This window comes from Pan troglodytes, chromosome 2 (assembly GCF_028858775.2).
Source record: "Pan troglodytes isolate AG18354 chromosome 2, NHGRI_mPanTro3-v2.0_pri, whole genome shotgun sequence".
Taxonomy (NCBI): Eukaryota; Metazoa; Chordata; class Mammalia; order Primates; family Hominidae; genus Pan; species Pan troglodytes.
The window spans coordinates 129445166-129458134 of NC_086015.1; the positions used below are offsets into that span (position 1 = coordinate 129445166).

At 44.9% G+C, this 12969-nt stretch overlaps 1 long non-coding RNA gene across 1 annotated transcript in view; it reads left to right on the forward strand.

The window, feature by feature from the left end:
• The window catches only part of LOC107970749 (uncharacterized), a 30515-nt gene extending 17911 nt beyond the window's left edge, over nt 1–12604 (forward strand). Inside the window, exon 2 of the long non-coding RNA XR_001713590.2 lies at nt 10761–12604. This is a non-coding gene — a long non-coding RNA (uncharacterized LOC107970749). The remainder of the gene's footprint in view (nt 1–10760) is intronic.
• Nucleotides 12605–12969: the final 365 nt, after the last annotated feature.

Here is a 12969-nt window from a genome sequence, read left to right on the forward strand (position 1 = left end):
TGGACCCAGTCCAGTTTCTGTCATGACTTCCAAACCCAGCTTGGATCAGAAATTTGCTCAAAGAAACTGAGAGCTCAAAACACAAATCCATGGAGCTCCGAAATCCGAGAGAGAATTTACCCATGATCCCCAGCCATTCTGAGAGATCAATGGACACAAATAGGTCCTGCAGTTACCTTGCTTGTTCACTCAGTACTCCTGGGGGTCGCTAGAAGCTGTACTTTGGATCCCGCTTCTGACACCATGTTAAAAGAAAAACTTCAGCCAAATTAAATTTTAAAAAGTTTAATTGAGCAATGAACGCTTCACAAATTGGGCAGCCCTCAGAATCACAGCAGATTCAGAGAGACTCCAGGGTTGCCTCGTGGACAGAACAAATTTATAGACAAAAAAAAAAAAAGGAAGTGACTTGCAGAAATCAGAAGTGAGGTACAGAACAGCTGGATTGGTTACAGCTCGGCGTTTGCCTTATTTGAACACAGTTTGAACACTGAGTGGTGTATGGGTGGTTGAAGTATGGCTGCTGGGATTGGCCAGGACTCAGCGATTGTTACAGGTGCATACTCCTAAGTTAGATTTTGAATCTTGTCCGCCTATTAAGTTAGGTTGCAGTGCATCCACAAGGACTCAAACAGAGAAGTACAGAGTCCTTCTCAAGCCATATTTAGTTTGCTTTAACAGCTTATTACAGTGGGGTTTGTGAAAGGTAAAGTAGCCCCAATATTCACCAGCATGGTACACGTTCCCTGCTTGTCTTAGCCTCTGTTTCTCATTATTTATCAAAAGGCATCACAGGCAACAGCTAGCTGGAGGGTCCCTCCTGCAGCCAGGCTGATTGTGATCTCATGGGCTCCCTCTAGTGGGCAGACCATCCCCGCTGAAAGGAGGAGGCTCCTTGGTAGACTTGGATGACTAGGCAGCCTCTCTCCCAGGGACCTGGCTGTTTGCAATGTAGGCAGACATCCTGGGGTGAAGGGTTTCTTACTCTAGGTTCTTTAGGCTGTGGTTTAAAACAAGGAGAAGATGGTCCCTTTGGCTTTGGCCCCTGTAATTGTTGCAATTGAAAAGACATAAGCTTATTAGCTTTTTGTGCTTTTCCTTATTCTGGAGTCCTTTGAAAATGCTCAGCTAAAGCCACGAATTCAACCATGTCTGTCATTCCCCATCCAAGTTCATGCTTCTTAATGCAACTGCTAAATTCGGGACAATGTTTGTTTATAAATAGAGCAGTTAATGCCATTTTAGTCCCTACAGGAAATTCTCCTTGCTGTCTTTTGAGTGCAGAATGTTTCACAAATAGTGTTTCTGAACCAGCTCTGCAATATGAAATGGGTCTGTCCTTTTTTCACCTGCAAGACTGTCTGACAGATGGATCCTTTTTTTGTGGAGAAGACTTAGGAACTGAATTTAAAAGGTTTTCAGTGTTCTTCCAGCTTGTTGTAGCAAGAAGGTTTTTTAAGGTCTTTAATATCCCCTCGGGTTCTCTCTATTCTGCTGCTTTCATACACCTTTGAGCTTTACCAGGTCCCAAAATCAAGTGAATAAATTGATAGTCAGAAGTTCCTGGATCATAAGCTCCTATGGGGATTCTAAATTCCTAGGTAAACACTTGAGGATTTTCTCTTGCATCAGGAAAGTATCTTATGAAGGCTCTAAGTTCAGCTTCAGAGCATGGAGTAAAAGTGGTTACAGCAGGCAGGCCTAGGTGTTCAGAGGGTCTCACTTTGTAAGACAGTTGTCCAACCTCTCCTTTTCATTTTCCTCAAGATGGAAAGGTACTTGAGCAAAACAATCAGTGGACTCAGGGTATTGAAGTAATGGCAAAGACAGCAAGGAGCAGTCAGAGTTAATTCAATGAGCGGCAGTCCTCCTTCCTCTGGTCCTCAGTTTGCTGATTAAGCTTTTTATTTGTCTCCTGGGAAGAAACCTTTAAGTCAGACACTCTTTGTTTAATCTTTTACATGTTTCTGCATACCAACTAAAAATGCATTCCGTTGTTCTTGTGGGTTTTTTCTGTTTGTATTTCTAATTTTTCCCTGAAAATAAACAATTTTATTTAAATTAAAACTTCTCAGCCGGGCACGGTGGCTCATCCTTGTAATCCAAGCACTTTGGGAGGCTGAGGGGGATGGATCACTTGAGACCAGGAGTTCAAGACAAGCCTGGGCAACAGGGTGAAACCCCATCTCTACAAAAAATACAAAAATTAGCTGGGGGCGGGGGGTGGTGTGCACCTGTAATCTCAGCTACTTGGGAGGCTAAGACAGAATAATCCCTTGAGCCCAGGAGGCAGAGGTTGCAGTGAGCTGAGATCGCACCATTGCACTCCAGTCTGGGTAAAAGGAGTAAAACTCTGTCTCATCAAACAAGCAAACAAACTTCCCCACTGTGGCTGCTGTAACTCTAAATTATTTTTGGTAAGGTTCACCCATTTCTCCAGAAAAGCCCTGATTCTGGGTCCATAGTTCATATACAAGAAATTGACTACAGTCCCAGATGGGGGAGTTCTAAGCTCCTTGGATCCCAGTGAACCCATGATTCCCTATCTCCTAGGAACCCTACCTACCACACCCAGTTCAGTTTCTTCTTGACCCAGCCAGACATCTGAAACCTCTATAGGATCCAGTCCAGTTTAAAGATTTCTGAACCCAGTCTGGATCAAATTTCTCAAAGAAGCTCAGAGAGCTCAGAATCCGAATGAGTGGAGCTCAGAATCCGAGAGGGCTCAATCCACCATCCCCAGTTCCAGGGGATCAGTGGGCACAATGGGCCTGGTGGGTGCCTTTGCTTTGCCACCCCCTGCTCCTGGGGGTCACTATGCTCCTCTGAGTTTCTTCACATTCACTGATCTGTTGAAAAGGGAAAACCTCAGGCAAGCTTAAATTTATCAGGTTTATTTAAGGGGAAAAAAACTTGCAAGCTGGGCAGCCCTTAGAACTAGAACAAGTTCAGAGAACTCCTGCCTGCCACATGGTCAGACAGCATTTATGAACAGAAAACCAACATGGAGCAAAAAGAACAACTAAGTTGGCTACAGCTCAGTGTTTTATCTCACTGGGTCGGCTGACTGCCTACTATGACATAAAGCTCAAGCCTTAACTAACCAAACTCAGCTATTTGTTGCCTTAGTATACTCTTAAGGAAATTAGTGACATTTAGCATGAGTGACTCCATATTGGCTTGGTCTGCTGGATGCAGGAGAGGAGCCTGATCCAAATCAATGGTCCCTACAAATGTTACTGAAGAGTTCTAAGGAGGGTTCCTGAGGTGGCTGTGGCCATGAGGGCCCGCTTGAGGCTGAAGATGGGAAGCACACACATTCTTATATTCTCCATTCTCTGCAGTTGGTGTTTGCTTATTCCTGGGCTGGCCACCACCTTTTGTAATTGCTGTAGCTTTTTGCTTTATTTTTCAAATTATGTTATTAAAAATTAACTATGCACTCTTTGACCCAGCCATTCCACTTCTGTGTATTTTACCCAAGAGAAATGAAGATATACATCCACACAGACTTGTAGAATGTTCACAGCAGCCTATTCACCATAGTCAAGACCTGAACACAAGTCAAATGCCCACCAATAGGAGAATGAATAAAAAAATTAATACTTTTATACAGTAGAGTATTATTTATTAATAAAAAGGAAGGAATACATGCAGCAATATTATGTTAAGTGACAGAAGCCAGACTCAAAAATAGTACATGCTGTGTGACTTTTCTACGGGATGTTTGAGATCAGATAAAACTAATGTATGGTAATAAAAGTCAGCACAGTCACTGGGTGAGGGTGGGGTTGACCGGAAAGCAACCCCAGGAGATTTCTTGGTGCAATGAAATGTCCTCTAGCTTGTTCGAGATGGTGGCTGTGCAGGTTGTGAAACTGCCAAAACCCATTAAACACAACATGTAAGATCTGTAAACAGAAATTATTATAAGGTTAAAATTAACTACAAAATGAATATGTGCTTGGTATAAAACACGAAACAATCCAAAAATGAATAGAGAAAAAGTTAACAACCCACTCACCCTCTTTGGACTTCTCTGAGGCAATTGCTATTACTGTTGTTTGTGTACAGAACTGAAGGCCTGTTACTATCCTGCAAAAACTCTTGTTACTATTCAAGCATCACGCCTGTAATCCTAACACTTTGGGAGGCCAAGGTGGGAGAATCACTTGAAGCCAGGGGTTCAAGACCAGCCTGGGCAAAACAGTCTCTACAGATTTTTTAAAAAATATATTAGCCAGGCATGGCAGCATGCAGCTGTAGTCCTAGCTGCTTAGGAGGCTGAAGCAAGAGTACGGCTTGAGCCCAGGAGTTTGAACCTGGGTGACAGAGTGAGATTCTGTCTCTAAAAACAAAAACAAAATGAAATTGATATTGAAACTTTCAGTTCAAATTTAGGCTTATAACATTTGATGTAGCTTCTTTGGTCTCAATAAAAAAATAATTTGAAAACAAGAAAGATTCTAAGAAGATAATTAGATAAGTGAAATAATGACATTCAATAGGTTTGAAATATAAAGTTAGAAACACCTTCCAAAAATTAGATTAAAATGATGAATAAATGGAAAATAACATAAAAGATAAAAGGTTTAGAAAATCAACCCATAAAAGATGAAAGGTTTAGAAAATCCACCCATGAATCAACCCAACATTGAACAATAAGTGAAGTCGCATATATTCTAGTTGACTTCCAGTTACTGTATGAAACTTTTTTCATTTATTAGACATGTAGGGAATAGACTGACCACTGAACTGAGACACTCTCAGACAATCACAGCGTTCAATCACAGACAATCGCAGACATTCTCAGACAATCACAGTGTTGTGCCTTCTTAGCTACGGCCCCGGACTCCACCACAGCAGGTGGGAAGTTCAGCCAGTTCCATTTCAGACTTGAAGGGCCAGGACACCCAGATGGCAAAGACTGGCCTCATGCCCACTAAGGATGAGTTGCGAAGCAGACATTCACGAGAAAAGGAAAGGAGAGATGCTGACAACCACATCCACACAGCTCTTGGACAAGGAAACTAGGATGCAAATAACAACAGCATCTTGGAAAAAGGAGGTGCTGCACTTGAAAGGAAGACAGGAACCCACTTTTAAATATTTTATTCCCAATGAAACATGAGACAATGAAACAGGAGCACTTGTTAATTCAAAGAAGTACTGAAAATATGCCCCCTTCCTCAAAACTCTTTTTTAGAAGCCACTGGAGCACGCAATCCAGAAAAAAAAAAAAAAAAGAAAAAACAAAGGAACAGCAAGATCTGGATACAGGAGCCATGGGGGTGGGTACTGGTACAGGACACGGGCTACAGTCAGTCTCAGGATGCCTGCAGGCTGGGCAGCCAGAGGCCCTGTGCAGCAGGGCAGAGGTGCTGGGGCACAGTGGGGTTGACAGAGTCTGCAAGATGAGGCACCTTATAAAGGATATGGCCATGTACTTGACAGGTCTAATGCAGCATTTTGAAAAAATAAATAAAGATCAGTGCACCAAAATCAAGCAAATTTTAAAATGAGGTCATCACTAACTCTAAGCAAAACAAAAAGTTGGACTAGGAAAAAAACCCACCATATACTACTATTGCGTTTGCAGTGTGGTACATAGTCTTAATAGACTACTAATGTATAATAGATTGTAAAATTTATCAATATTTTACTACATCCGTACTGGGAGATTGGAGGGTTGGGGAGAAAGGGAAAATGCAGAGAAGGGGGCTGGCACAAGGAATAAATCTTCATCTGTCCTGACAAACACTCCGCAGAGCATATCAGAAATTACTCATTGGGCAATAGCTGTGCAAGCGTATTATTTGGAAACACTTATTAATGTGTTTGGTATTTCCACTCTTGTTGGATGTGTGCAGCAGGCCCACTTCAGGTGCAGAAGGGGAGGTCTATTGTCTCATCCTTGTACACCCAGCACCACCAGGGTGTCTGCAGAAGGCAGGGCTTAGTGAGCTAATGAACAGGCAAACACATACACGTCCTTGGATATCCCTCTGCCACATTCAGGGAGCAGGGGTCTGTGTGTAGGGAACCTGCTCCTAAGGCAGTTGGCTGTTGTCTACCCCACTCCCCCACACACACACCTAGGCTGGACTTATCCTCTCAGGCCCCAAAGGTCAGGCCAGGTAGGGCTGGGACAGCCTCCCTAGCAGGGCCTGATGGCTAAGGAAGCAGGGATGTAGGCTGAGAAAGAGAAGGAGGGAGACACGGGGGTTGCAGGCTCTGATTTCAGGTCCATGCTGGGGCCCTGATGGCTCATACTAGAGATGGGTATCATGCTTGCAAAGTTCTACAGGAAACAGGAACATGGGCACCGTGTCCCTGGGCTGCCTGGGTCCTCCCTGCCAAGTCCAGTTCTGCTTAGACTCACACGCGGCCATCTCTCCATTTATAGGGTTACTCCAGTGAGTTCAATTACAGCACTGATTCCCTGTGCTGAGGGTTCAGGACAGGCAAAGAGCTGCCCTTGACTTCCGGGATTCTTAGGTTCCCCATGGCACTGATACTGTGGACTTGTGAAATTTCATTTCTGATAAGATTGCATAAATCCCAATGAGGTCACTGTATTAGTCTGTTCTCGCATTGTATAAAGAACTACCTGAGACTGGGTAACTTATAAGAAAAGAAGTTTTAATTGGCTCATGGTTCCATAGGAAACATAGCTGGGAGGGCCTCAGGAAACTTTCAATCATGGTGGAAGGCAAAGGGAAAGCAGGCACATCTTACATGGCCAGAGAAGGAGGAAGAGAAGAGAGAGGCGGGAGGTGCCACACACTTTTAAACAACCAGATATCATGAGAACTCACTATACCAAGAGCAACAATGGGGATCTGGCCACACGATCCAATCACCCCCCACCAGGCCTTTCCTCCAACATTGGGGATTACAATTTGAGGTGAGATTTGGGTGGGGACACAAATCCAAACCATATCAGTCACCTTCTAATGAAATGCTTATTAATGAGGTCGAGAGCTTTGCAATTGGTGCAGAGGGCATACACCTGGGAGAGTTTTTTCTATAAGGGTTTTTCGCTGAAGCTTCCTGAAAGTATTGGTGTCTTTATGTTGTAATGGGTGGGCCACTGAGTTCAACCAACATTTAAACAAGCACTTGCTATGTATTGGCCTGGATGAAAAAGGCAGAGTCCCTGTGCGCCAGAAGTTCAGAGTCAGGGAAGGGAGATGGATGTGTCCAATCCATTCACTCTCTTGATAAATGTGTACTGAGCACCTAGGATATGTTGGACACTGTCCCAGACACTGAGATATAGCAAAGAACAAAATTTCAAAAAAACACCACATAGGACTTATCTGACTGGGAACAGACAATAAGCATAATAAAGATGGGAATTATCAGCTATATGAAATGGAGAAAAATAAAGTAGGGGAGAGGAGAGGGAGAGTTGAGGGAGGTTGCATTTTAAACAGAGTGGTGAGGGAAGCTTCACGATAGAGTGATAACTGAGCGGAAACCTACTGAAGGAAAGTGAGTCAAGTACACCCAGGGGAAGGGCACACCAGGGGGAGGAGCATCTGGTGGGAAGGGCACACCTGGATGAAAAGTACAACTGGGGGAATGGTGTACCTGGGGAGTGAGTGTACCTCAGGAAAGGGTGCAACTGGGGAGAGGGAGCACCTGGGGGAAGGGTACACCTGGCAAGTTGGTACACCTGGGAGAAGGTTCACCTGGGGAGTGGGTGCACTTGGGGAGAGGGTACATCTGTGGAGAGGGCACAGCTGGGGGAAGGGTACACCTGGGGAGGGGGTGCACCTGGGGAGTGGGTGCATCTAGGGAGAGGGTGCATCTGGGGGAAGGGTGCACCTAAGGAGTGGGTATACTTGGGGAAATGGTGCACTTGGGGGAAGGGTACACCTGGGGAGAGGGTGCACCTGGTGGAAGGGTATACCTGAGGAGTGGGTGCACCTGGGGAGAGGGTGTACCTAGGGAGTGGGTACACTTGGAGAAAGGGTGTTCCTGGGATGTGGGTGCACCTGGGGGAAGGGAGTACCTGTGGAAAAGGTGCACCTAGAAAAGGTACACCTAGGGGAAGGGTGTACCTAGGGGAAAGGTACACCTGGGGAGTGGGTGCACCTGGGGAGTGGGTATACCTGGGGAAAGGGTATACCTGGGAGAAAGGTACACCTGGGAGGTGGGCGCACCTAGGAGATGGACACACCTGCGGGAAGGGTTCATCTTGGGGAGGGATTGTCTCATCTCCCTATCCTTTCCCTCCCCTTGTCATTCAAACCTCTAAAATACAAGCTTTTCTCAACTTGGGGCTTGGGGACAAGGTTCACAGAGTCAGTAACCATTAGAAGCAGTATGTAATCATTTGTGTGTACTGCATACAGTGGCATTTTTCTCTAGTGAGACAATTTGTGACTTTAGAATGAGCTTTTCCCCAAAGATTGAGAATCCTGGGATGTTTATTCAATTTCACTCATGAATGCAATGGTTTATTAAAGAATACATTTCCAGAGGAAGTGATGGTCAGAGACACTTGCTAAGCTTCTAACAGAAGCTTGCAGCCCTGAAGGCTGCCTGCCTCCTCCTGGAGGTCATACCCAGATCTATGCTGGACACCCAGGTCGTGCAAAGCTCAGAGGTCAGCAGGGCTGCCTCTGCCAGCTCCTTTCATGGAAGCTGAGGCACAAGCCTGACAACTTGTTCACTTGCAGCTGACTTCATGCTTTTTGCTTTAGCACATACTTGAGAGAATGTTTCAATTGGAGTCCAATCAGACCAGCCATCCTACTTTGCCATTTTATCACAACCTCAGCACATACACAGGAAAGTTTTAGCAGTTCAACAGAACATTTTTAGTCATTTGGTAGAAGCAGTATGCCAATTTGCAACTTTGCTGGAAATTTCCCAATATACAATCTCTGCTAATGAGCTCATTACAAAACTTCTCACAGCCTCCCTGGGGGATTGTACTAGGAACTAGATGTATCCAAGGCACTAATGTTGTTTCTATTTTATTTTTATTGTGATTGTAAAATAGATCTTTGTTCACTTTATTTTGTAAAAGGTTATTGCAAGTATATATAAATGCAACTTATCACTGTGTTTATTTTATATCCAGCCACTTTATTCTCTTACTATTATCCCTAAATACTTGCTACGTCTTTGAGGAGTGCCCATATTTTTCTGCCCTGTGGACATCACTTCTTGACCAATAAATTGGGAGTTCAGTGCTGGATTCTGAGCAGGGAAGTGATGTGTGCCTTCTAAGCAGAAGCTCTCTGGGTATCTGTTACTGCTTTTAAAACCATCACACTGTAATCCCAGCACTTTGGGAGGCCGAGGTGGGCAGATCACGAGGTCAGTAGATCGAGACCATCCTGGCTAACACGGTGAAACCCCGTCTCTACTAAAAATGCAAAAAAAATTAGCCAGGCATGGTGGCGGGCGCCTGTAGTCCCAGCCACTCAGGAGGCTGAGGCAGGAGAAGGCGTGAACCCAGGAAGTGGAGCTTGCAGTGAGCCAAGATCGCGCCACTGCACTCCAGCCTGTAAGCAAGACTCTGTCTCACAAAAAACAAAAGAAAACAAAAAAACAAAACAAAATAAAAACACCATCCCAACACAGAGTGGCTTAAAATAATGGTTCATTATGATGTAATGGCCCTGTGGACTGGGTGCGGTAGTTCTTTCTTAGGTTTCTTATGTGTCGTAGTCACTTCCTGGCTGCGGCTGCACACCACCTGAAGGCTCAGCTGGGCCGGATGTCCAAAATGGCCAAGTCGCACAGTGAGCAGTGGATTCTGACTGTTACCTGGAGCCTCAGTGGGGGCTCTTCACTGGAGCACTCACATATGGCATCTCCACATGGCTTGGGATTCTCACAGCCTGACAGCTAAATTCCAGGAGGGAACATTATCAAGAGATCCAGGCATCTTACAAGCCCAGCCTCAGAAGTCCTAGAATGTTACTTCCATCACAATCCATTGGTTAAGCAAGTCACTAAGGTTAGTCCAGACTTTGTTAGTAAGACAAAGGCAAGATTCCAGTACTTGGTGTAAGAATCATCCAGCACATACAGGGAGGAAAGAAATTGATGGTGACTGTCTTTGGAGACTATCCATACCAAGCTTTAAAAACCATCACCTGGTTCCGCAAGCTCTTTTCCTTGGCCATGAGGCCAGTGTGTCCCAGGTAAGGGCTGCTAGAACTGATTGGACTGATTCGTTCATTCGGGCATGCATTTTAAGTTAATAAACACTTACTGAGTCTCCACTGAGTGCATACATGATGGAATCAAACCAAACCAAGGCCCTCTTCAGCTATACCCACGTCTGGGGCACAGGAGGGATAGTGGGGGCAGGCTGTGCTTGTTAGGCAGATGAGTTCAGAACTACAGAGTGATGCAAATATTAACACCTATGTAGCACTTACTGTATGCCAAACACCATTTTACATACTTTACACATTGTGCTTTACAGCAGAACCTGAGAAACACGCTCATCAAGTCCAGGAAATAAATAGAGGTATCAGCTGTCACTTTTTTATTGTAAATTTTTTTAGTAGTGCAATAAAATAAAAACAAAATAGAATACATAATTATTAAGAGAGAAGACATAAAACATTACTATTTTCAGATACAATGATTTTGATCTGCAGAAGTCTCAAGAGAATAAACAGAAAAATTCCTAAAATTAGTAAGTAAAGCCCTAGCTCCATCACGTACAAGCCTTATGAGCTTAGGTCACTCACTTCCTCTCTCTTCTCTCATCTGAACCTCTGTAGGGCCCTGGAAATGGGGGATCTCCTGCCTTGACAGCTCATCAGTACATGTGAAAAGCCAACAAGAGTGGATATGATAGGAACTGCAATCACACAGCACTTTGGAGAGTGTGAAGATTGGTGCTCACAGCAGAAGTTAACACACTGATGCTGTGATCACTGTTCAGTAAGTGGAATGGTCCTTAGTGATCCTTGAAGAGTAGCTGCAACTGGAAGACACAGAATGGAGAGGATGGATCATGCAAATGAAAAGATGGGCTCCAACATTCAGCGGAAGGAACTTATGGTTGGTTCCCCCGTTTTTTTGTTGGCGGTGGTGGTTTATTTTCATTCCCCATGCCCGGTCCTTCTGATGGCACTCACTGATTTGGCTCTAGGGCACAAGTCTATGTTGCATGCAGTCCTGGTGTGACAATCAATTGAGGCATTTCCTGGGCGAGGAGCTGGGACACGGGCCAAGCCAATCAGACTCTGGTTCCCCCAGGACGCTGAGTCTTAGTGGAGCCATGCCAAGATGGAAACAGCTGACCTGCTGTGCTGCTGCCACGGCTCCCTGAGGAGTGTCCCTCAGTTCCTAAGAGGGGACTGTCTGCACGCTGGCTCTTACGGGTTGATTTTGCACTTTTTCTTTGATTCTGAGAGCTACCCACATCCTCTCCAATTCTTGCTCCAGTCAACCAGACACAGTTTCTATTGCTTGCAGTGGAAGACATGCCCATGCAGAAGGCGTCAAGGCTCTTGGGAAGATGGGGAGTGGCATGTGTTCTCATGGTGTTCACAGCTGCACGTGGGAAACACCTCATTGCCTTTGCATGACAAACCCAAGAGGGAGGGGGTTCCTTCCCCCATTCTGCAAATGGAAAAACTGAGGCTCAGAGGGGAAATTGATCGCTCAGTGTCATAGCCAATGAATGACAGAGGGAAAGTTGTGGTCCAGGGCTGAGTCCGGGTTCCATAGTGTATAGATGAATTTCTTCAACCCCTTCATCATGTGATGAGAGCCACAAGGTCTCCAGGCCTCCTGGACACGACAGGTGTTTGCTCACAAACTGAAACTTTCTCTGCTGGGTCACACCCTCCTTGCCCATCCCTATTCTTGGTGCAGGGCATGAGCTGGACCCTGGAAGACCTATGGGTATTCAACTTTCAGAAAGCCTTGGCGAGGTCTAGTGATGAAATAATTTTGTCATTTGGCATGTTGACAAAAAAAATTTGAATTTTTCGGCCATAGTTTCATTTCCATAAATCACTTCATTCTTATCCTAATCCTTCCCCAACTGTTTGTCAAAATTCCCATCAAATATTTTTCCACTTGGAAGACTGATTTTTAACACCCATACCCCACCCCCACCAGGCCACGGTGTGGACATTTTTCATTCCTAAAGTCAGGAGGCCAGAGACATTTCCAAGAGAGATCAAAGCACTTGCTGGCCACGTTGGAAAATGAGAAGGGAGGATAAGGGTGTGAAGGGGCATCCTGCCTCCAGGAGGGACCCCCTCCAAGTGAGTTAAGAGATGTGGGCCAGGAGGGCTGAGCAGTAGCATCCACTGGGAAGCCCTGGGTTCCAGGCCCAGCCCTGTAGCTGCCTCACTGGGCAAGCCCTTCCAGCTGGCCTCGGAGGACATGGACCATCTTCCCGGGTTTGGCTGTGTATCCCAGTGGCACCATGGAGTAGCCAGGGCCCTTGGCCAGGCCACTAAACTACACCGTACCCCCCTTGTCATCTGTTGCATGCAGGCATCAGAATTTACCTTTAAAGAAGTGTTTCTCAAACTTGAGTCACTTAGTTTTCATGGCATATTTATACACCATATGTGCGATTATTAAAAGTTTCCTTTAAATCAAATTATTGCCCTTGTTTAAATATCTTTCTGTAACTTGCACATATCATCACTGAAGATGGAAAACCAGTATCACATGCCGTAAACAAAGGGTAACTAAACAAAATAGCACAACTATAAAATAACAGATTTCATATGTCCCCTAAAATCAACTTGTGTACTACCAGTGATATGTACACCCAATTTTGGAAACACTACTTTAAGGGGGTTGGGATATGAACTCAAATACCTCCAACTCTAATATCCCCAAGTCCTTCAATTATCAGGGGTTTCTATTTCATAATTTAAAAAACAAGCAGCCTGAATCCACATTCTACATGTGATGGCAAGTCTCCTCCCACCCATTTCTTCTTCCCTTAGGAGACTTTTG